The following is a 22,824-nucleotide window of genomic DNA, read 5'->3' as shown; positions in this document are numbered from 1 at the left end:
CTGGCAAATCCGGGTTATGGATTGCATTTAAAAAGGCCCCGTGGGAGTGCAATGGGCCCCTGTCTTGCTGCTTAGCAATAATGGTATGGGTTTAGGTTCTGCTGTGTGTACTGGTGGTTGACTGCCCCCCAGCCCAGAGTGTGCATGGAAAATTGTCTGGCAGCCTCCCTGACAGCAAGCAGTGATAGTGCCCATGAAGGGGACCTTGTTGGGCCCGCCCCTTTCACGGTTATCGCTTCTCGGCCTTTTGGCTAAGATCAAGTGTAGTATCTGTTCTTATCAGTTTAATATCTGATACGTCCCCTATCTGGGGACCATATATTAAATGGATTTTTGAGAACGGGGGCCGATTTCGAAGCTTGCTTCCGTCGCCCTATGCATTGACCCGATATGGCAGTATCTTCGGGTACAGTGCACCACCCCCTTACAGGGTTAAAAAGAAAGATTCCTACTTTCATTGCTACCTGCTTGCTGGCTAGCCAGCTAGCCAGCCCTGTGGGCCTTGCTGCTGCTGCAGCCAAAAAACAAAAGGTGGTGCTGCTGCTGCTTCTGCTGCTTCTGCTTCTGCTTGTGTCTGGCCCCTGTTGGAGCGTCCAGGCACAGGACTTCTGCTGCTGCTGACTAAATGGCCTCCTTAATTGGATCATTTGAGTAGCCAGCACACCTGTGCAGGTAGGGCATGACATGATAGGCAGCTGCCTTGATAGCGGGTGGGTGCTGAATGTTCCTAATTGACAAAATAAGATTAATGCTTATGAAGAAATATAAAATCTCATCCCTTCCCCAATATCGCGCCACACCCCTACCCCTTAATTCCCTGGTTGAACGTGATGGACATATGTCTTTTTTCGACCGTACTAACTATGTAACTATGTAACATAACATGGGGGGGGGGGGGGGGGGTCTCCTGGCTGTTCACACAGGTGTGTCATTGCTGTACATTGACCATGCATTGCTTCTGTGGTATTGCAAAGGCAAAGACAAATGCTTCCAGCCATCCATTGCACTAATGGATTGGTCATCAGCTGGCTGTCTATGTCCCGCATCAATATAGACCAAAGTACAGAGGGTTAGGCTATGCTATTGTGCACCTACCTGATGCATCAGAAGGTGCGAGGCCCTTGCTAAATTCTGTGCACAGACTTTGAGATCTATGCTTTAGACTGTATCTAAACCTGCTCCAACATGGACTGACATTCTGGCCTACTTTCAGCCGATGCGACTTGTCTGTCGCTGAACAGTCGCTTTTTATGTATTCAGCACCTATGTATAATGTTGTAAAAATGCTCTAGAAGCTAAAGTCGCAGAAATGTCACACATATTTGGCCTGCAACTTTCTGTGCGACAAATTCAGACAGGAAAAATCAGTATAAATCCTTAGAAAATTATCCCCCAGTGTCTCCATCTGCTGGCGGTATTGAATAAGCATTGCTGCACTGATGGGGTATGCATTAGACGAAAAAAAAGAAGAAAAAGAAGAATAATACGCCCAGAAAAGAGGCGAAAAGGAGAAAAACGTAAAAAAAACGTGAAAAAAAAGTAAGAGGAAGAGAAGGGAAAAAAAGGTGGAAATGGGTTTAAAAGTGATTTCGGCGGAGAAATATATATATATATATATATATATATATATATATATATATATATATGCGCACACACACACATAGATATAAACGTATTCTCCGTTGAGATATTGCAGCCGCTGCTGTGTCCAGGCCCAGGAGCCTTAGCACTGTGCTGTGATGTCACTCAATACCACTGACATCACTAGGTGTAAACAACATCTCTCCTTTGCTGTGTATGTGACTATGGAGCTGTTTGGTGATGTCGTCTATTACGGCCTTCATAGAAGCAACAGGAGATTGTTGCATCCATCTTGAACCCTCAGAACTACAGTGCTATGATGTCACTCACTTCCACAGGCCTTGCAGAGTGTAAACAACAACAACCCAGCTTTGTTGTGTATGTAACCATAGGGATTTGTGATGTCACCTAGAACCTTCACAGCAGCGACAGCTTTATGAGGAGCATCAGCACTGCTCTGCCTGAGCAGAACCATCACCGCCATAGGTTGTCAAATAACCCGGATTTAACCCACACAGGTAAGTCCAATGGGGTGCAGGCATGTCCTCTATGCTTACAGCTTCCCGTGGGTGTTGGTTTGATACCGTTTGGGGACAGCCAAGGAGGCATCTGCAGGCAACAAAGGTAGGTGTGTGCTTGTGTGTGTGTTTCCTATGCAGATCCTAAGCCCAGTGTCACATGCAAGTAGGAGGAGTAAGAAGGGTTCCTGGCAAATCCGGGTTATGGATTGCATTTAAAAAGGCCCCGTGGGAGTGCAATGGGCCCCTGTCTTGCTGCTTAGCAATAATGGTATGGGTTTAGGTTCTGCTGTGTGTACTGGTGGTTGACTGCCCCCCAGCCCAGAGTGTGCATGGAAAATTGTCTGGCAGCCTCCCTGACAGCAAGCAGTGATAGTGCCCATGAAGGGGACCTTGTTGGGCCCGCCCCTTTCACGGTTATCGCTTCTCGGCCTTTTGGCTAAGATCAAGTGTAGTATCTGTTCTTATCAGTTTAATATCTGATACGTCCCCTATCTGGGGACCATATATTAAATGGATTTTTGAGAACGGGGGCCGATTTCGAAGCTTGCTTCCGTCGCCCTATGCATTGACCCGATATGGCAGTATCTTCGGGTACAGTGCACCACCCCCTTACAGGGTTAAAAAGAAAGATTCCTACTTTCATTGCTACCTGCTTGCTGGCTAGCCAGCTAGCCAGCCCTGTGGGCCTTGCTGCTGCTGCAGCCAAAAAACAAAAAGGTGGTGCTGCTGCTGCTTCTGCTGCTTCTGCTTCTGCTTGTGTCTGGCCCCTGTTGGAGCGTCCAGGCACAGGACTTCTGCTGCTGCTGACTAAATGGCCTCCTTAATTGGATCATTTGAGTAGCCAGCACACCTGTGCAGGTAGGGCATGACATGATAGGCAGCTGCCTTGATAGCGGGTGGGTGCTGAATGTTCCTAATTGACAAAATAAGATTAATGCTTATGAAGAAATATAAAATCTCATCCCTTCCCCAATATCGCGCCACACCCCTACCCCTTAATTCCCTGGTTGAACGTGATGGACATATGTCTTTTTTCGACCGTACTAACTATGTAACTATGTAACATAACATGGGGGGGGGGGGGGGGGTCTCCTGGCTGTTCACACAGGTGTGTCATTGCTGTACATTGACCATGCATTGCTTCTGTGGTATTGCAAAGGCAAAGACAAATGCTTCCAGCCATCCATTGCACTAATGGATTGGTCATCAGCTGGCTGTCTATGTCCCGCATCAATATAGACCAAAGTACAGAGGGTTAGGCTATGCTATTGTGCACCTACCTGATGCATCAGAAGGTGCGAGGCCCTTGCTAAATTCTGTGCACAGACTTTGAGATCTATGCTTTAGACTGTATCTAAACCTGCTCCAACATGGACTGACATTCTGGCCTACTTTCAGCCGATGCGACTTGTCTGTCGCTGAACAGTCGCTTTTTATGTATTCAGCACCTATGTATAATGTTGTAAAAATGCTCTAGAAGCTAAAGTCGCAGAAATGTCACACATATTTGGCCTGCAACTTTCTGTGCGACAAATTCAGACAGGAAAAATCAGTATAAATCCTTAGAAAATTATCCCCCAGTGTCTCCATCTGCTGGCGGTATTGAATAAGCATTGCTGCACTGATGGGGTATGCATTAGACGAAAAAAAAGAAGAAAAAGAAGAATAATACGCCCAGAAAAGAGGCGAAAAGGAGAAAAACGTAAAAAAACGTGAAAAAAAAGTAAGAGGAAGAGAAGGGAAAAAAAGGTGGAAATGGGTTTAAAAGTGATTTCGGCGGAGAATATATATATATATATATATATATATATATATATATATATATATATATGCGCACACACACACATAGATATAAACGTATTCTCCGTTGAGATATTGCAGCCGCTGCTGTGTCCAGGCCCAGGAGCCTTAGCACTGTGCTGTGATGTCACTCAATACCACTGACATCACTAGGTGTAAACAACATCTCTCCTTTGCTGTGTATGTGACTATGGAGCTGTTTGGTGATGTCGTCTATTACGGCCTTCATAGAAGCAACAGGAGATTGTTGCATCCATCTTGAACCCTCAGAACTACAGTGCTATGATGTCACTCACTTCCACAGGCCTTGCAGAGTGTAAACAACAACAACCCAGCTTTGTTGTGTATGTAACCATAGGGATTTGTGATGTCACCTAGAACCTTCACAGCAGCGACAGCTTTATGAGGAGCATCAGCACTGCTCTGCCTGAGCAGAACCATCACCGCCATAGGTTGTCAAATAACCCGGATTTAACCCACACAGGTAAGTCCAATGGGGTGCAGGCATGTCCTCTATGCTTACAGCTTCCCGTGGGTGTTGGTTTGATACCGTTTGGGGACAGCCAAGGAGGCATCTGCAGGCAACAAAGGTAGGTGTGTGCTTGTGTGTGTGTTTCCTATGCAGATCCTAAGCCCAGTGTCACATGCAAGTAGGAGGAGTAAGAAGGGTTCCTGGCAAATCCGGGTTATGGATTGCATTTAAAAAGGCCCCGTGGGAGTGCAATGGGCCCCTGTCTTGCTGCTTAGCAATAATGGTATGGGTTTAGGTTCTGCTGTGTGTACTGGTGGTTGACTGCCCCCCAGCCCAGAGTGTGCATGGAAAATTGTCTGGCAGCCTCCCTGACAGCAAGCAGTGATAGTGCCCATGAAGGGGACCTTGTTGGGCCCGCCCCTTTCACGGTTATCGCTTCTCGGCCTTTTGGCTAAGATCAAGTGTAGTATCTGTTCTTATCAGTTTAATATCTGATACGTCCCCTATCTGGGGACCATATATTAAATGGATTTTTGAGAACGGGGGCCGATTTCGAAGCTTGCTTCCGTCGCCCTATGCATTGACCCGATATGGCAGTATCTTCGGGTACAGTGCACCACCCCCTTACAGGGTTAAAAAGAAAGATTCCTACTTTCATTGCTACCTGCTTGCTGGCTAGCCAGCTAGCCAGCCCTGTGGGCCTTGCTGCTGCTGCAGCCAAAAAACAAAAGGTGGTGCTGCTGCTGCTTCTGCTGCTTCTGCTTCTGCTTGTGTCTGGCCCCTGTTGGAGCGTCCAGGCACAGGACTTCTGCTGCTGCTGACTAAATGGCCTCCTTAATTGGATCATTTGAGTAGCCAGCACACCTGTGCAGGTAGGGCATGACATGATAGGCAGCTGCCTTGATAGCGGGTGGGTGCTGAATGTTCCTAATTGACAAAATAAGATTAATGCTTATGAAGAAATATAAAATCTCATCCCTTCCCCAATATCGCGCCACACCCCTACCCCTTAATTCCCTGGTTGAACGTGATGGACATATGTCTTTTTTCGACCGTACTAACTATGTAACTATGTAACATAACATGGGGGGGGGGGGGGTCTCCTGGCTGTTCACACAGGTGTGTCATTGCTGTACATTGACCATGCATTGCTTCTGTGGTATTGCAAAGGCAAAGACAAATGCTTCCAGCCATCCATTGCACTAATGGATTGGTCATCAGCTGGCTGTCTATGTCCCGCATCAATATAGACCAAAGTACAGAGGGTTAGGCTATGCTATTGTGCACCTACCTGATGCATCAGAAGGTGCGAGGCCCTTGCTAAATTCTGTGCACAGACTTTGAGATCTATGCTTTAGACTGTATCTAAACCTGCTCCAACATGGACTGACATTCTGGCCTACTTTCAGCCGATGCGACTTGTCTGTCGCTGAACAGTCGCTTTTTATGTATTCAGCACCTATGTATAATGTTGTAAAAATGCTCTAGAAGCTAAAGTCGCAGAAATGTCACACATATTTGGCCTGCAACTTTCTGTGCGACAAATTCAGACAGGAAAAATCAGTATAAATCCTTAGAAAATTATCCCCCAGTGTCTCCATCTGCTGGCGGTATTGAATAAGCATTGCTGCACTGATGGGGTATGCATTAGACGAAAAAAAAGAAGAAAAAGAAGAATAATACGCCCAGAAAAGAGGCGAAAAGGAGAAAAACGTAAAAAAACGTGAAAAAAAAGTAAGAGGAAGAGAAGGGAAAAAAAGGTGGAAATGGGTTTAAAAGTGATTTCGGCGGAGAAATATATATATATATATATATATATATATATATATATATATATATGCGCACACACACACATAGATATAAACGTATTCTCCGTTGAGATATTGCAGCCGCTGCTGTGTCCAGGCCCAGGAGCCTTAGCACTGTGCTGTGATGTCACTCAATACCACTGACATCACTAGGTGTAAACAACATCTCTCCTTTGCTGTGTATGTGACTATGGAGCTGTTTGGTGATGTCGTCTATTACGGCCTTCATAGAAGCAACAGGAGATTGTTGCATCCATCTTGAACCCTCAGAACTACAGTGCTATGATGTCACTCACTTCCACAGGCCTTGCAGAGTGTAAACAACAACAACCCAGCTTTGTTGTGTATGTAACCATAGGGATTTGTGATGTCACCTAGAACCTTCACAGCAGCGACAGCTTTATGAGGAGCATCAGCACTGCTCTGCCTGAGCAGAACCATCACCGCCATAGGTTGTCAAATAACCCGGATTTAACCCACACAGGTAAGTCCAATGGGGTGCAGGCATGTCCTCTATGCTTACAGCTTCCCGTGGGTGTTGGTTTGATACCGTTTGGGGACAGCCAAGGAGGCATCTGCAGGCAACAAAGGTAGGTGTGTGCTTGTGTGTGTGTTTCCTATGCAGATCCTAAGCCCAGTGTCACATGCAAGTAGGAGGAGTAAGAAGGGTTCCTGGCAAATCCGGGTTATGGATTGCATTTAAAAAGGCCCCGTGGGAGTGCAATGGGCCCCTGTCTTGCTGCTTAGCAATAATGGTATGGGTTTAGGTTCTGCTGTGTGTACTGGTGGTTGACTGCCCCCCAGCCCAGAGTGTGCATGGAAAATTGTCTGGCAGCCTCCCTGACAGCAAGCAGTGATAGTGCCCATGAAGGGGACCTTGTTGGGCCCGCCCCTTTCACGGTTATCGCTTCTCGGCCTTTTGGCTAAGATCAAGTGTAGTATCTGTTCTTATCAGTTTAATATCTGATACGTCCCCTATCTGGGGACCATATATTAAATGGATTTTTGAGAACGGGGGCCGATTTCGAAGCTTGCTTCCGTCGCCCTATGCATTGACCCGATATGGCAGTATCTTCGGGTACAGTGCACCACCCCCTTACAGGGTTAAAAAGAAAGATTCCTACTTTCATTGCTACCTGCTTGCTGGCTAGCCAGCCCTGTGGGCCTTGCTGCTGCTGCAGCCAAAAAACAAAAGGTGGTGCTGCTGCTGCTTCTGCTGCTTCTGCTTCTGCTTGTGTCTGGCCCCTGTTGGAGCGTCCAGGCACAGGACTTCTGCTGCTGCTGACTAAATGGCCTCCTTAATTGGATCATTTGAGTAGCCAGCACACCTGTGCAGGTAGGGCATGACATGATAGGCAGCTGCCTTGATAGCGGGTGGGTGCTGAATGTTCCTAATTGACAAAATAAGATTAATGCTTATGAAGAAATATAAAATCTCATCCCTTCCCCAATATCGCGCCACACCCCTACCCCTTAATTCCCTGGTTGAACGTGATGGACATATGTCTTTTTTCGACCGTACTAACTATGTAACTATGTAACATAACATGGGGGGGGGGGGGGGTCTCCTGGCTGTTCACACAGGTGTGTCATTGCTGTACATTAACCATGCATTGCTTCTGTGGTATTGCAAAGGCAAAGACAAATGCTTCCAGCCATCCATTGCACTAATGGATTGGTCATCAGCTGGCTGTCTATGTCCCGCATCAATATAGACCAAAGTACAGAGGGTTAGGCTATGCTATTGTGCACCTACCTGATGCATCAGAAGGTGCGAGGCCCTTGCTAAATTCTGTGCACAGACTTTGAGATCTATGCTTTAGACTGTATCTAAACCTGCTCCAACATGGACTGACATTCTGGCCTACTTTCAGCCGATGCGACTTGTCTGTCGCTGAACAGTCGCTTTTTATGTATTCAGCACCTATGTATAATGTTGTAAAAATGCTCTAGAAGCTAAAGTCGCAGAAATGTCACACATATTTGGCCTGCAACTTTCTGTGCGACAAATTCAGACAGGAAAAATCAGTATAAATCCTTAGAAAATTATCCCCCAGTGTCTCCATCTGCTGGCGGTATTGAATAAGCATTGCTGCACTGATGGGGTATGCATTAGACGAAAAAAAAGAAGAAAAAGAAGAATAATACGCCCAGAAAAGAGGCGAAAAGGAGAAAAACGTAAAAAAACGTGAAAAAAAAGTAAGAGGAAGAGAAGGGAAAAAAAGGTGGAAATGGGTTTAAAAGTGATTTCGGCGGAGAAATATATATATATATATATATATATATATATATATATATATGCGCACACACACACACATAGATATAAACGTATTCTCCGTTGAGATATTGCAGCCGCTGCTGTGTCCAGGCCCAGGAGCCTTAGCACTGTGCTGTGATGTCACTCAATACCACTGACATCACTAGGTGTAAACAACATCTCTCCTTTGCTGTGTATGTGACTATGGAGCTGTTTGGTGATGTCGTCTATTACGGCCTTCATAGAAGCAACAGGAGATTGTTGCATCCATCTTGAACCCTCAGAACTACAGTGCTATGATGTCACTCACTTCCACAGGCCTTGCAGAGTGTAAACAACAACAACCCAGCTTTGTTGTGTATGTAACCATAGGGATTTGTGATGTCACCTAGAACCTTCACAGCAGCGACAGCTTTATGAGGAGCATCAGCACTGCTCTGCCTGAGCAGAACCATCACCGCCATAGGTTGTCAAATAACCCGGATTTAACCCACACAGGTAAGTCCAATGGGGTGCAGGCATGTCCTCTATGCTTACAGCTTCCCGTGGGTGTTGGTTTGATACCGTTTGGGGACAGCCAAGGAGGCATCTGCAGGCAACAAAGGTAGGTGTGTGCTTGTGTGTGTGTTTCCTATGCAGATCCTAAGCCCAGTGTCACATGCAAGTAGGAGGAGTAAGAAGGGTTCCTGGCAAATCCGGGTTATGGATTGCATTTAAAAAGGCCCCGTGGGAGTGCAATGGGCCCCTGTCTTGCTGCTTAGCAATAATGGTATGGGTTTAGGTTCTGCTGTGTGTACTGGTGGTTGACTGCCCCCCAGCCCAGAGTGTGCATGGAAAATTGTCTGGCAGCCTCCCTGACAGCAAGCAGTGATAGTGCCCATGAAGGGGACCTTGTTGGGCCCGCCCCTTTCACGGTTATCGCTTCTCGGCCTTTTGGCTAAGATCAAGTGTAGTATCTGTTCTTATCAGTTTAATATCTGATACGTCCCCTATCTGGGGACCATATATTAAATGGATTTTTGAGAACGGGGGCCGATTTCGAAGCTTGCTTCCGTCGCCCTATGCATTGACCCGATATGGCAGTATCTTCGGGTACAGTGCACCACCCCCTTACAGGGTTAAAAAGAAAGATTCCTACTTTCATTGCTACCTGCTTGCTGGCTAGCCAGCTAGCCAGCCCTGTGGGCCTTGCTGCTGCTGCAGCCAAAAAACAAAAGGTGGTGCTGCTGCTTCTGCTGCTTCTGCTTCTGCTTGTGTCTGGCCCCTGTTGGAGCGTCCAGGCACAGGACTTCTGCTGCTGCTGACTAAATGGCCTCCTTAATTGGATCATTTGAGTAGCCAGCACACCTGTGCAGGTAGGGCATGACATGATAGGCAGCTGCCTTGATAGCGGGTGGGTGCTGAATGTTCCTAATTGACAAAATAAGATTAATGCTTATGAAGAAATATAAAATCTCATCCCTTCCCCAATATCGCGCCACACCCCTACCCCTTAATTCCCTGGTTGAACGTGATGGACATATGTCTTTTTTCGACCGTACTAACTATGTAACTATGTAACATAACATGGGGGGGGGGGGGGGGGTCTCCTGGCTGTTCACACAGGTGTGTCATTGCTGTACATTGACCATGCATTGCTTCTGTGGTATTGCAAAGGCAAAGACAAATGCTTCCAGCCATCCATTGCACTAATGGATTGGTCATCAGCTGGCTGTCTATGTCCCGCATCAATATAGACCAAAGTACAGAGGGTTAGGCTATGCTATTGTGCACCTACCTGATGCATCAGAAGGTGCGAGGCCCTTGCTAAATTCTGTGCACAGACTTTGAGATCTATGCTTTAGACTGTATCTAAACCTGCTCCAACATGGACTGACATTCTGGCCTACTTTCAGCCGATGCGACTTGTCTGTCGCTGAACAGTCGCTTTTTATGTATTCAGCACCTATGTATAATGTTGTAAAAATGCTCTAGAAGCTAAAGTCGCAGAAATGTCACACATATTTGGCCTGCAACTTTCTGTGCGACAAATTCAGACAGGAAAAATCAGTATAAATCCTTAGAAAATTATCCCCCAGTGTCTCCATCTGCTGGCGGTATTGAATAAGCATTGCTGCACTGATGGGGTATGCATTAGACGAAAAAAAAGAAGAAAAAGAAGAATAATACGCCCAGAAAAGAGGCGAAAAGGAGAAAAACGTAAAAAAAACGTGAAAAAAAAGTAAGAGGAAGAGAAGGGAAAAAAAGGTGGAAATGGGTTTAAAAGTGATTTCGGCGGAGAAATATATATATATATATATATATATATATATATATATATATATATGCGCACACACACACATAGATATAAACGTATTCTCCGTTGAGATATTGCAGCCGCTGCTGTGTCCAGGCCCAGGAGCCTTAGCACTGTGCTGTGATGTCACTCAATACCACTGACATCACTAGGTGTAAACAACATCTCTCCTTTGCTGTGTATGTGACTATGGAGCTGTTTGGTGATGTCGTCTATTACGGCCTTCATAGAAGCAACAGGAGATTGTTGCATCCATCTTGAACCCTCAGAACTACAGTGCTATGATGTCACTCACTTCCACAGGCCTTGCAGAGTGTAAACAACAACAACCCAGCTTTGTTGTGTATGTAACCATAGGGATTTGTGATGTCACCTAGAACCTTCACAGCAGCGACAGCTTTATGAGGAGCATCAGCACTGCTCTGCCTGAGCAGAACCATCACCGCCATAGGTTGTCAAATAACCCGGATTTAACCCACACAGGTAAGTCCAATGGGGTGCAGGCATGTCCTCTATGCTTACAGCTTCCCGTGGGTGTTGGTTTGATACCGTTTGGGGACAGCCAAGGAGGCATCTGCAGGCAACAAAGGTAGGTGTGTGCTTGTGTGTGTGTTTCCTATGCAGATCCTAAGCCCAGTGTCACATGCAAGTAGGAGGAGTAAGAAGGGTTCCTGGCAAATCCGGGTTATGGATTGCATTTAAAAAGGCCCCGTGGGAGTGCAATGGGCCCCTGTCTTGCTGCTTAGCAATAATGGTATGGGTTTAGGTTCTGCTGTGTGTACTGGTGGTTGACTGCCCCCCAGCCCAGAGTGTGCATGGAAAATTGTCTGGCAGCCTCCCTGACAGCAAGCAGTGATAGTGCCCATGAAGGGGACCTTGTTGGGCCCGCCCCTTTCACGGTTATCGCTTCTCGGCCTTTTGGCTAAGATCAAGTGTAGTATCTGTTCTTATCAGTTTAATATCTGATACGTCCCCTATCTGGGGACCATATATTAAATGGATTTTTGAGAACGGGGGCCGATTTCGAAGCTTGCTTCCGTCGCCCTATGCATTGACCCGATATGGCAGTATCTTCGGGTACAGTGCACCACCCCCTTACAGGGTTAAAAAGAAAGATTCCTACTTTCATTGCTACCTGCTTGCTGGCTAGCCAGCTAGCCAGCCCTGTGGGCCTTGCTGCTGCTGCAGCCAAAAAACAAAAGGTGGTGCTGCTGCTGCTTCTGCTGCTTCTGCTTCTGCTTGTGTCTGGCCCCTGTTGGAGCGTCCAGGCACAGGACTTCTGCTGCTGCTGACTAAATGGCCTCCTTAATTGGATCATTTGAGTAGCCAGCACACCTGTGCAGGTAGGGCATGACATGATAGGCAGCTGCCTTGATAGCGGGTGGGTGCTGAATGTTCCTAATTGACAAAATAAGATTAATGCTTATGAAGAAATATAAAATCTCATCCCTTCCCCAATATCGCGCCACACCCCTACCCCTTAATTCCCTGGTTGAACGTGATGGACATATGTCTTTTTTCGACCGTACTAACTATGTAACTATGTAACATAACATGGGGGGGGGGGGGGGGGGTCTCCTGGCTGTTCACACAGGTGTGTCATTGCTGTACATTGACCATGCATTGCTTCTGTGGTATTGCAAAGGCAAAGACAAATGCTTCCAGCCATCCATTGCACTAATGGATTGGTCATCAGCTGGCTGTCTATGTCCCGCATCAATATAGACCAAAGTACAGAGGGTTAGGCTATGCTATTGTGCACCTACCTGATGCATCAGAAGGTGCGAGGCCCTTGCTAAATTCTGTGCACAGACTTTGAGATCTATGCTTTAGACTGTATCTAAACCTGCTCCAACATGGACTGACATTCTGGCCTACTTTCAGCCGATGCGACTTGTCTGTCGCTGAACAGTCGCTTTTTATGTATTCAGCACCTATGTATAATGTTGTAAAAATGCTCTAGAAGCTAAAGTCGCAGAAATGTCACACATATTTGGCCTGCAACTTTCTGTGCGACAAATTCAGACAGGAAAAATCAGTATAAATCCTTAGAAAATTATCCCCCAGTGTCTCCATCTGCTGGCGGTATTGAATAAGCATTGCTGCACTGATGGGGTATGCATTAGACGAAAAAAAAGAAGAAAAAGAAGAATAATACGCCCAGAAAAGAGGCGAAAAGGAGAAAAACGTAAAAAAACGTGAAAAAAAAGTAAGAGGAAGAGAAGGGAAAAAAAGGTGGAAATGGGTTTAAAAGTGATTTCGGCGGAGAAATATATATATATATATATATATATATATATATATATATATGCGCACACACACACACATAGATATAAACGTATTCTCCGTTGAGATATTGCAGCCGCTGCTGTGTCCAGGCCCAGGAGCCTTAGCACTGTGCTGTGATGTCACTCAATACCACTGACATCACTAGGTGTAAACAACATCTCTCCTTTGCTGTGTATGTGACTATGGAGCTGTTTGGTGATGTCGTCTATTACGGCCTTCATAGAAGCAACAGGAGATTGTTGCATCCATCTTGAACCCTCAGAACTACAGTGCTATGATGTCACTCACTTCCACAGGCCTTGCAGAGTGTAAACAACAACAACCCAGCTTTGTTGTGTATGTAACCATAGGGATTTGTGATGTCACCTAGAACCTTCACAGCAGCGACAGCTTTATGAGGAGCATCAGCACTGCTCTGCCTGAGCAGAACCATCACCGCCATAGGTTGTCAAATAACCCGGATTTAACCCACACAGGTAAGTCCAATGGGGTGCAGGCATGTCCTCTATGCTTACAGCTTCCCGTGGGTGTTGGTTTGATACCGTTTGGGGACAGCCAAGGAGGCATCTGCAGGCAACAAAGGTAGGTGTGTGCTTGTGTGTGTGTTTCCTATGCAGATCCTAAGCCCAGTGTCACATGCAAGTAGGAGGAGTAAGAAGGGTTCCTGGCAAATCCGGGTTATGGATTGCATTTAAAAAGGCCCCGTGGGAGTGCAATGGGCCCCTGTCTTGCTGCTTAGCAATAATGGTATGGGTTTAGGTTCTGCTGTGTGTACTGGTGGTTGACTGCCCCCCAGCCCAGAGTGTGCATGGAAAATTGTCTGGCAGCCTCCCTGACAGCAAGCAGTGATAGTGCCCATGAAGGGGACCTTGTTGGGCCCGCCCCTTTCACGGTTATCGCTTCTCGGCCTTTTGGCTAAGATCAAGTGTAGTATCTGTTCTTATCAGTTTAATATCTGATACGTCCCCTATCTGGGGACCATATATTAAATGGATTTTTGAGAACGGGGGCCGATTTCGAAGCTTGCTTCCGTCGCCCTATGCATTGACCCGATATGGCAGTATCTTCGGGTACAGTGCACCACCCCCTTACAGGGTTAAAAAGAAAGATTCCTACTTTCATTGCTACCTGCTTGCTGGCTAGCCAGCTAGCCAGCCCTGTGGGCCTTGCTGCTGCTGCAGCCAAAAAACAAAAGGTGGTGCTGCTGCTGCTTCTGCTGCTTCTGCTTCTGCTTGTGTCTGGCCCCTGTTGGAGCGTCCAGGCACAGGACTTCTGCTGCTGCTGACTAAATGGCCTCCTTAATTGGATCATTTGAGTAGCCAGCACACCTGTGCAGGTAGGGCATGACATGATAGGCAGCTGCCTTGATAGCGGGTGGGTGCTGAATGTTCCTAATTGACAAAATAAGATTAATGCTTATGAAGAAATATAAAATCTCATCCCTTCCCCAATATCGCGCCACACCCCTACCCCTTAATTCCCTGGTTGAACGTGATGGACATATGTCTTTTTTCGACCGTACTAACTATGTAACTATGTAACATAACATGGGGGGGGGGGTCTCCTGGCTGTTCACACAGGTGTGTCATTGCTGTACATTGACCATGCATTGCTTCTGTGGTATTGCAAAGGCAAAGACAAATGCTTCCAGCCATCCATTGCACTAATGGATTGGTCATCAGCTGGCTGTCTATGTCCCGCATCAATATAGACCAAAGTACAGAGGGTTAGGCTATGCTATTGTGCACCTACCTGATGCATCAGAAGGTGCGAGGCCCTTGCTAAATTCTGTGCACAGACTTTGAGATCTATGCTTTAGACTGTATCTAAACCTGCTCCAACATGGACTGACATTCTGGCCTACTTTCAGCCGATGCGACTTGTCTGTCGCTGAACAGTCGCTTTTTATGTATTCAGCACCTATGTATAATGTTGTAAAAATGCTCTAGAAGCTAAAGTCGCAGAAATGTCACACATATTTGGCCTGCAACTTTCTGTGCGACAAATTCAGACAGGAAAAATCAGTATAAATCCTTAGAAAATTATCCCCCAGTGTCTCCATCTGCTGGCGGTATTGAATAAGCATTGCTGCACTGATGGGGTATGCATTAGACGAAAAAAAAGAAGAAAAAGAAGAATAATACGCCCAGAAAAGAGGCGAAAAGGAGAAAAACGTAAAAAAACGTGAAAAAAAAGTAAGAGGAAGAGAAGGGAAAAAAAGGTGGAAATGGGTTTAAAAGTGATTTCGGCGGAGAAATATATATATATATATATATATATATATATATATATATATATATGCGCACACACACACATAGATATAAACGTATTCTCCGTTGAGATATTGCAGCCGCTGCTGTGTCCAGGCCCAGGAGCCTTAGCACTGTGCTGTGATGTCACTCAATACCACTGACATCACTAGGTGTAAACAACATCTCTCCTTTGCTGTGTATGTGACTATGGAGCTGTTTGGTGATGTCGTCTATTACGGCCTTCATAGAAGCAACAGGAGATTGTTGCATCCATCTAGAACCCTCAGAACTACAGTGCTATGATGTCACTCACTTCCACAGGCCTTGCAGAGTGTAAACAACAACAACCCAGCTTTGTTGTGTATGTAACCATAGGGATTTGTGATGTCACCTAGAACCTTCACAGCAGCGACAGCTTTATGAGGAGCATCAGCACTGCTCTGCCTGAGCAGAACCATCACCGCCATAGGTTGTCAAATAACCCGGATTTAACCCACACAGGTAAGTCCAATGGGGTGCAGGCATGTCCTCTATGCTTACAGCTTCCCGTGGGTGTTGGTTTGATACCGTTTGGGGACAGCCAAGGAGGCATCTGCAGGCAACAAAGGTAGGTGTGTGCTTGTGTGTGTGTTTCCTATGCAGATCCTAAGCCCAGTGTCACATGCAAGTAGGAGGAGTAAGAAGGGTTCCTGGCAAATCCGGGTTATGGATTGCATTTAAAAAGGCCCCGTGGGAGTGCAATGGGCCCCTGTCTTGCTGCTTAGCAATAATGGTATGGGTTTAGGTTCTGCTGTGTGTACTGGTGGTTGACTGCCCCCCAGCCCAGAGTGTGCATGGAAAATTGTCTGGCAGCCTCCCTGACAGCAAGCAGTGATAGTGCCCATGAAGGGGACCTTGTTGGGCACGCCCCTTTCACGGTTATCGCTTCTCGGCCTTTTGGCTAAGATCAAGTGTAGTATCTGTTCTTATCAGTTTAATATCTGATACGTCCCCTATCTGGGGACCATATATTAAATGGATTTTTGAGAACGGGGGCCGATTTCGAAGCTTGCTTCCGTCGCCCTATGCATTGACCCGATATGGCAGTATCTTCGGGTACAGTGCACCACCCCCTTACAGGGTTAAAAAGAAAGATTCCTACTTTCATTGCTACCTGCTTGCTGGCTAGCCAGCTAGCCAGCCCTGTGGGCCTTGCTGCTGCTGCTGCAGCCAAAAAACAAAAGGTGGTGCTGCTGCTGCTTCTGCTGCTTCTGCTTCTGCTTGTGTCTGGCCCCTGTTGGAGCGTCCAGGCACAGGACTTCTGCTGCTGCTGACTAAATGGCCTCCTTAATTGGATCATTTGAGTAGCCAGCACACCTGTGCAGGTAGGGCATGACATGATAGGCAGCTGCCTTGATAGCGGGTGGGTGCTGAATGTTCCTAATTGACAAAATAAGATTAATGCTTATGAAGAAATATAAAATCTCATCCCTTCCCCAATATCGCGCCACACCCCTACCCCTTAATTCCCTGGTTGAACGTGATGGACATATGTCTTTTTTCGACCGTACTAACTATGTAACTATGTAACATAACATGGGGGGGGGGGGGGGGGGGTCTCCTGGCTGTTCACACAGGTGTGTCATTGCTGTACATTGACCATGCATTGCTTCTGTGGTATTGCAAAGGCAAAGACAAATGCTTCCAGCCATCCATTGCACTAATGGATTGGTCATCAGCTGGCTGTCTATGTCCCGCATCAATATAGACCAAAGTACAGAGGGTTAGGCTATGCTATTGTGCACCTACCTGATGCATCAGAAGGTGCGAGGCCCTTGCTAAATTCTGTGCACAGACTTTGAGATCTATGCTTTAGACTGTATCTAAACCTGCTCCAACATGGACTGACATTCTGGCCTACTTTCAGCCGATGCGACTTGTCTGTCGCTGAACAGTCGCTTTTTATGTATTCAGCACCTATGTATAATGTTGTAAAAATGCTCTAGAAGCTAAAGTCGCAGAAATGTCACACATATTTGGCCTGCAACTTTCTGTGCGACAAATTCAGACAGGAAAAATCAGTATAAATCCTTAGAAAATTATCCCCCAGTGTCTCCATCTGCTGGCGGTATTGAATAAGCATTGCTGCACTGATGGGGTATGCATTAGACGAAAAAAAAGAAGAAAAAGAAGAATAATACGCCCAGAAAAGAGGCGAAAAGGAGAAAAACGTAAAAAAAACGTGAAAAAAAAGTAAGAGGAAGAGAAGGGAAAAAAAGGTGGAAATGGGTTTAAAAGTGATTTCGGCGGAGAAATATATATATATATATATATATATATATATATATATATATATATATGCGCACACACACACATAGATATAAACGTATTCTCCGTTGAGATATTGCAGCCGCTGCTGTGTCCAGGCCCAGGAGCCTTAGCACTGTGCTGTGATGTCACTCAATACCACTGACATCACTAGGTGTAAACAACATCTCTCCTTTGCTGTGTATGTGACTATGGAGCTGTTTGGTGATGTCGTCTATTACGGCCTTCATAGAAGCAACAGGAGATTGTTGCATCCATCTTGAACCCTCAGAACTACAGTGCTATGATGTCACTCACTTCCACAGGCCTTGCAGAGTGTAAACAACAACAACCCAGCTTTGTTGTGTATGTAACCATAGGGATTTGTGATGTCACCTAGAACCTTCACAGCAGCGACAGCTTTATGAGGAGCATCAGCACTGCTCTGCCTGAGCAGAACCATCACCGCCATAGGTTGTCAAATAACCCGGATTTAACCCACACAGGTAAGTCCAATGGGGTGCAGGCATGTCCTCTATGCTTACAGCTTCCCGTGGGTGTTGGTTTGATACCGTTTGGGGACAGCCAAGGAGGCATCTGCAGGCAACAAAGGTAGGTGTGTGCTTGTGTGTGTGTTTCCTATGCAGATCCTAAGCCCAGTGTCACATGCAAGTAGGAGGAGTAAGAAGGGTTCCTGGCAAATCCAGGTTATGGATTGCATTTAAAAAGGCCCCGTGGGAGTGCAATGGGCCCCTGTCTTGCTGCTTAGCAATAATGGTATGGGTTTAGGTTCTGCTGTGTGTACTGGTGGTTGACTGCCCCCCAGCCCAGAGTGTGCATGGAAAATTGTCTGGCAGCCTCCCTGACAGCAAGCAGTGATAGTGCCCATGAAGGGGACCTTGTTGGGCCCGCCCCTTTCACGGTTATCGCTTCTCGGCCTTTTGGCTAAGATCAAGTGTAGTATCTGTTCTTATCAGTTTAATATCTGATACGTCCCCTATCTGGGGACCATATATTAAATGGATTTTTGAGAACGGGGGCCGATTTCGAAGCTTGCTTCCGTCGCCCTATGCATTGACCCGATATGGCAGTATCTTCGGGTACAGTGCACCACCCCCTTACATGGTTAAAAAGAAAGATTCCTACTTTCATTGCTACCTGCTTGCTGGCTAGCCAGCTAGCCAGCCCTGTGGGCCTTGCTGCTGCTGCAGCCAAAAAACAAAAGGTGGTGCTGCTGCTGCTTCTGCTGCTTCTGCTTCTGCTTGTGTCTGGCCCCTGTTGGAGCGTCCAGGCACAGGACTTCTGCTGCTGCTGACTAAATGGCCTCCTTAATTGGATCATTTGAGTAGCCAGCACACCTGTGCAGGTAGGGCATGACGTGATAGGCAGCTGCCTTGATAGCGGGTGGGTGCTGAATGTTCCTAATTGACAAAATAAGATTAATGCTTATGAAGAAATATAAAATCTCATCCCTTCCCCAATATCGCGCCACACCCCTACCCCTTAATTCCCTGGTTGAACGTGATGGACATATGTCTTTTTTCGACCGTACTAACTATGTAACTATGTAACATAACATGGGGGGGGGGGGGGGTCTCCTGGCTGTTCACACAGGTGTGTCATTGCTGTACATTGACCATGCATTGCTTCTGTGGTATTGCAAAGGCAAAGACAAATGCTTCCAGCCATCCATTGCACTAATGGATTGGTCATCAGCTGGCTGTCTATGTCCCGCATCAATATAGACCAAAGTACAGAGGGTTAGGCTATGCTATTGTGCACCTACCTGATGCATCAGAAGGTGCGAGGCCCTTGCTAAATTCTGTGCACAGACTTTGAGATCTATGCTTTAGACTGTATCTAAACCTGCTCCAACATGGACTGACATTCTGGCCTACTTTCAGCCGATGCGACTTGTCTGTCGCTGAACAGTCGCTTTTTATGTATTCAGCACCTATGTATAATGTTGTAAAAATGCTCTAGAAGCTAAAGTCGCAGAAATGTCACACATATTTGGCCTGCAACTTTCTGTGCGACAAATTCAGACAGGAAAAATCAGTATAAATCCTTAGAAAATTATCCCCCAGTGTCTCCATCTGCTGGCGGTATTGAATAAGCATTGCTGCACTGATGGGGTATGCATTAGACGAAAAAAAAGAAGAAAAAGAAGAATAATACGCCCAGAAAAGAGGCGAAAAGGAGAAAAACGTAAAAAAACGTGAAAAAAAAAGTAAGAGGAAGAGAAGGGAAAAAAAGGTGGAAATGGGTTTAAAAGTGATTTCGGCGGAGAAATATATATATATATATATATATATATATATATATATATATATATATATATGCGCACACACACACATAGATATAAACGTATTCTCCGTTGAGATATTGCAGCCGCTGCTGTGTCCAGGCCCAGGAGCCTTAGCACTGTGCTGTGATGTCACTCAATACCACTGACATCACTAGGTGTAAACAACATCTCTCCTTTGCTGTGTATGTGACTATGGAGCTGTTTGGTGATGTCGTCTATTACGGCCTTCATAGAAGCAACAGGAGATTGTTGCATCCATCTTGAACCCTCAGAACTACAGTGCTATGATGTCACTCACTTCCACAGGCCTTGCAGAGTGTAAACAACAACAACCCAGCTTTGTTGTGTATGTAACCATAGGGATTTGTGATGTCACCTAGAACCTTCACAGCAGCGACAGCTTTATGAGGAGCATCAGCACTGCTCTGCCTGAGCAGAACCATCACCGCCATAGGTTGTCAAATAACCCGGATTTAACCCACACAGGTAAGTCCAATGGGGTGCAGGCATGTCCTCTATGCTTACAGCTTCCCGTGGGTGTTGGTTTGATACCGTTTGGGGACAGCCAAGGAGGCATCTGCAGGCAACAAAGGTAGGTGTGTGCTTGTGTGTGTGTTTCCTATGCAGATCCTAAGCCCAGTGTCACATGCAAGTAGGAGGAGTAAGAAGGGTTCCTGGCAAATCCGGGTTATGGATTGCATTTAAAAAGGCCCCGTGGGAGTGCAATGGGCCCCTGTCTTGCTGCTTAGCAATAATGGTATGGGTTTAGGTTCTGCTGTGTGTACTGGTGGTTGACTGCCCCCCAGCCCAGAGTGTGCATGGAAAATTGTCTGGCAGCCTCCCTGACAGCAAGCAGTGATAGTGCCCATGAAGGGGACCTTGTTGGGCCCGCCCCTTTCACGGTTATCGCTTCTCGGCCTTTTGGCTAAGATCAAGTGTAGTATCTGTTCTTATCAGTTTAATATCTGATACGTCCCCTATCTGGGGACCATATATTAAATGGATTTTTGAGAACGGGGGCCGATTTCGAAGCTTGCTTCCGTCGCCCTATGCATTGACCCGATATGGCAGTATCTTCGGGTACAGTGCACCACCCCCTTACAGGGTTAAAAAGAAAGATTCCTACTTTCATTGCTACCTGCTTGCTGGCTAGCCAGCTAGCCAGCCCTGTGGGCCTTGCTGCTGCTGCAGCCAAAAAACAAAAGGTGGTGCTGCTGCTGCTTCTGCTGCTTCTGCTTCTGCTTGTGTCTGGCCCCTGTTGGAGCGTCCAGGCACAGGACTTCTGCTGCTGCTGACTAAATGGCCTCCTTAATTGGATCATTTGAGTAGCCAGCACACCTGTGCAGGTAGGGCATGACATGATAGGCAGCTGCCTTGATAGCGGGTGGGTGCTGAATGTTCCTAATTGACAAAATAAGATTAATGCTTATGAAGAAATATAAAATCTCATCCCTTCCCCAATATCGCGCCACACCCCTACCCCTTAATTCCCTGGTTGAACGTGATGGACATATGTCTTTTTTCGATCGTACTAACTATGTAACTATGTAACATAACATGGGGGGGGGGGGGGGTCTCCTGGCTGTTCACACAGGTGTGTCATTGCTGTACATTGACCATGCATTGCTTCTGTGGTATTGCAAAGGCAAAGACAAATGCTTCCAGCCATCCATTGCACTAATGGATTGGTCATCAGCTGGCTGTCTATGTCCCGCATCAATATAGACCAAAGTACAGAGGGTTAGGCTATGCTATTGTGCACCTACCTGATGCATCAGAAGGTGCGAGGCCCTTGCTAAATTCTGTGCACAGACTTTGAGATCTATGCTTTAGACTGTATCTAAACCTGCTCCAACATGGACTGACATTCTGGCCTACTTTCAGCCGATGCGACTTGTCTGTCGCTGAACAGTCGCTTTTTATGTATTCAGCACCTATGTATAATGTTGTAAAAATGCTCTAGAAGCTAAAGTCGCAGAAATGTCACACATATTTGGCCTGCAACTTTCTGTGCGACAAATTCAGACAGGAAAAATCAGTATAAATCCTTAGAAAATTATCCCCCAGTGTCTCCATCTGCTGGCGGTATTGAATAAGCATTGCTGCACTGATGGGGTATGCATTAGACGAAAAAAAAGAAGAAAAAGAAGAATAATACGCCCAGAAAAGAGGCGAAAAGGAGAAAAACGTAAAAAAACGTGAAAAAAAAGTAAGAGGAAGAGAAGGGAAAAAAAGGTGGAAATGGGTTTAAAAGTGATTTCGGCGGAGAAATATATATATATATATATATATATATATATATATATATATATATGCGCACACACACACATAGATATAAACGTATTCTCCGTTGAGATATTGCAGCCGCTGCTGTGTCCAGGCCCAGGAGCCTTAGCACTGTGCTGTGATGTCACTCAATACCACTGACATCACTAGGTGTAAACAACATCTCTCCTTTGCTGTGTATGTGACTATGGAGCTGTTTGGTGATGTCGTCTATTACGGCCTTCATAGAAGCAACAGGAGATTGTTGCATCCATCTAGAACCCTCAGAACTACAGTGCTATGATGTCACTCACTTCCACAGGCCTTGCAGAGTGTAAACAACAACAACCCAGCTTTGTTGTGTATGTAACCATAGGGATTTGTGATGTCACCTAGAACCTTCACAGCAGCGACAGCTTTATGAGGAGCATCAGCACTGCTCTGCCTGAGCAGAACCATCACCGCCATAGGTTGTCAAATAACCCGGATTTAACCCACACAGGTAAGTCCAATGGGGTGCAGGCATGTCCTCTATGCTTACAGCTTCCCGTGGGTGTTGGTTTGATACCGTTTGGGGACAGCCAAGGAGGCATCTGCAGGCAACAAAGGTAGGTGTGTGCTTGTGTGTGTGTTTCCTATGCAGATCCTAAGCCCAGTGTCACATGCAAGTAGGAGGAGTAAGAAGGGTT

The 22,824-nt window shown here is 46.2% G+C and overlaps 10 non-coding genes across 10 annotated transcripts; all 10 read left to right on the top strand.

The window, feature by feature from the left end:
* Window positions 1–231: 231 nt before the first annotated feature.
* LOC130317348 (U2 spliceosomal RNA) lies at window positions 232–422 on the top strand. Its single transcript, XR_008864478.1, has one exon. It is a non-coding gene; the product is annotated as a U2 spliceosomal RNA (small nuclear RNA).
* Window positions 423–2,518: 2,096 nt separating this feature from the next.
* Window positions 2,519–2,709, top strand: LOC130317347 (U2 spliceosomal RNA). The gene has a single exon (XR_008864477.1). It is a non-coding gene; the product is annotated as a U2 spliceosomal RNA (small nuclear RNA).
* Window positions 2,710–4,805: 2,096 nt separating this feature from the next.
* Window positions 4,806–4,996, top strand: LOC130317344 (U2 spliceosomal RNA). Its single transcript, XR_008864475.1, has one exon. It is a non-coding gene; the product is annotated as a U2 spliceosomal RNA (small nuclear RNA).
* Window positions 4,997–7,085: 2,089 nt separating this feature from the next.
* LOC130317343 (U2 spliceosomal RNA) lies at window positions 7,086–7,276 on the top strand. The gene has a single exon (XR_008864474.1). It is a non-coding gene; the product is annotated as a U2 spliceosomal RNA (small nuclear RNA).
* A 2,080-nt stretch (window positions 7,277–9,356) lies between these two features.
* Window positions 9,357–9,547, top strand: LOC130317342 (U2 spliceosomal RNA). The gene has a single exon (XR_008864473.1). It is a non-coding gene; the product is annotated as a U2 spliceosomal RNA (small nuclear RNA).
* A 2,090-nt stretch (window positions 9,548–11,637) lies between these two features.
* LOC130317341 (U2 spliceosomal RNA) lies at window positions 11,638–11,828 on the top strand. The gene has a single exon (XR_008864472.1). It is a non-coding gene; the product is annotated as a U2 spliceosomal RNA (small nuclear RNA).
* Window positions 11,829–13,919: 2,091 nt separating this feature from the next.
* LOC130317340 (U2 spliceosomal RNA) lies at window positions 13,920–14,110 on the top strand. The gene has a single exon (XR_008864471.1). It is a non-coding gene; the product is annotated as a U2 spliceosomal RNA (small nuclear RNA).
* A 2,086-nt stretch (window positions 14,111–16,196) lies between these two features.
* LOC130317339 (U2 spliceosomal RNA) lies at window positions 16,197–16,387 on the top strand. Its single transcript, XR_008864470.1, has one exon. It is a non-coding gene; the product is annotated as a U2 spliceosomal RNA (small nuclear RNA).
* Window positions 16,388–18,487: 2,100 nt separating this feature from the next.
* On the top strand, window positions 18,488–18,678 carry LOC130317338 (U2 spliceosomal RNA). The gene has a single exon (XR_008864469.1). It is a non-coding gene; the product is annotated as a U2 spliceosomal RNA (small nuclear RNA).
* A 2,097-nt stretch (window positions 18,679–20,775) lies between these two features.
* On the top strand, window positions 20,776–20,966 carry LOC130317337 (U2 spliceosomal RNA). The gene has a single exon (XR_008864468.1). It is a non-coding gene; the product is annotated as a U2 spliceosomal RNA (small nuclear RNA).
* Window positions 20,967–22,824: the final 1,858 nt, after the last annotated feature.

The sequence above is a fragment of the Hyla sarda genome, unplaced genomic scaffold (genome assembly GCF_029499605.1).
Source record: "Hyla sarda isolate aHylSar1 unplaced genomic scaffold, aHylSar1.hap1 scaffold_1991, whole genome shotgun sequence".
Taxonomy (NCBI): Eukaryota; Metazoa; Chordata; class Amphibia; order Anura; family Hylidae; genus Hyla; species Hyla sarda.
Note: the sequence above shows the minus strand (reverse complement) of the source record. Positions and strands in the feature narration are given on the sequence as shown.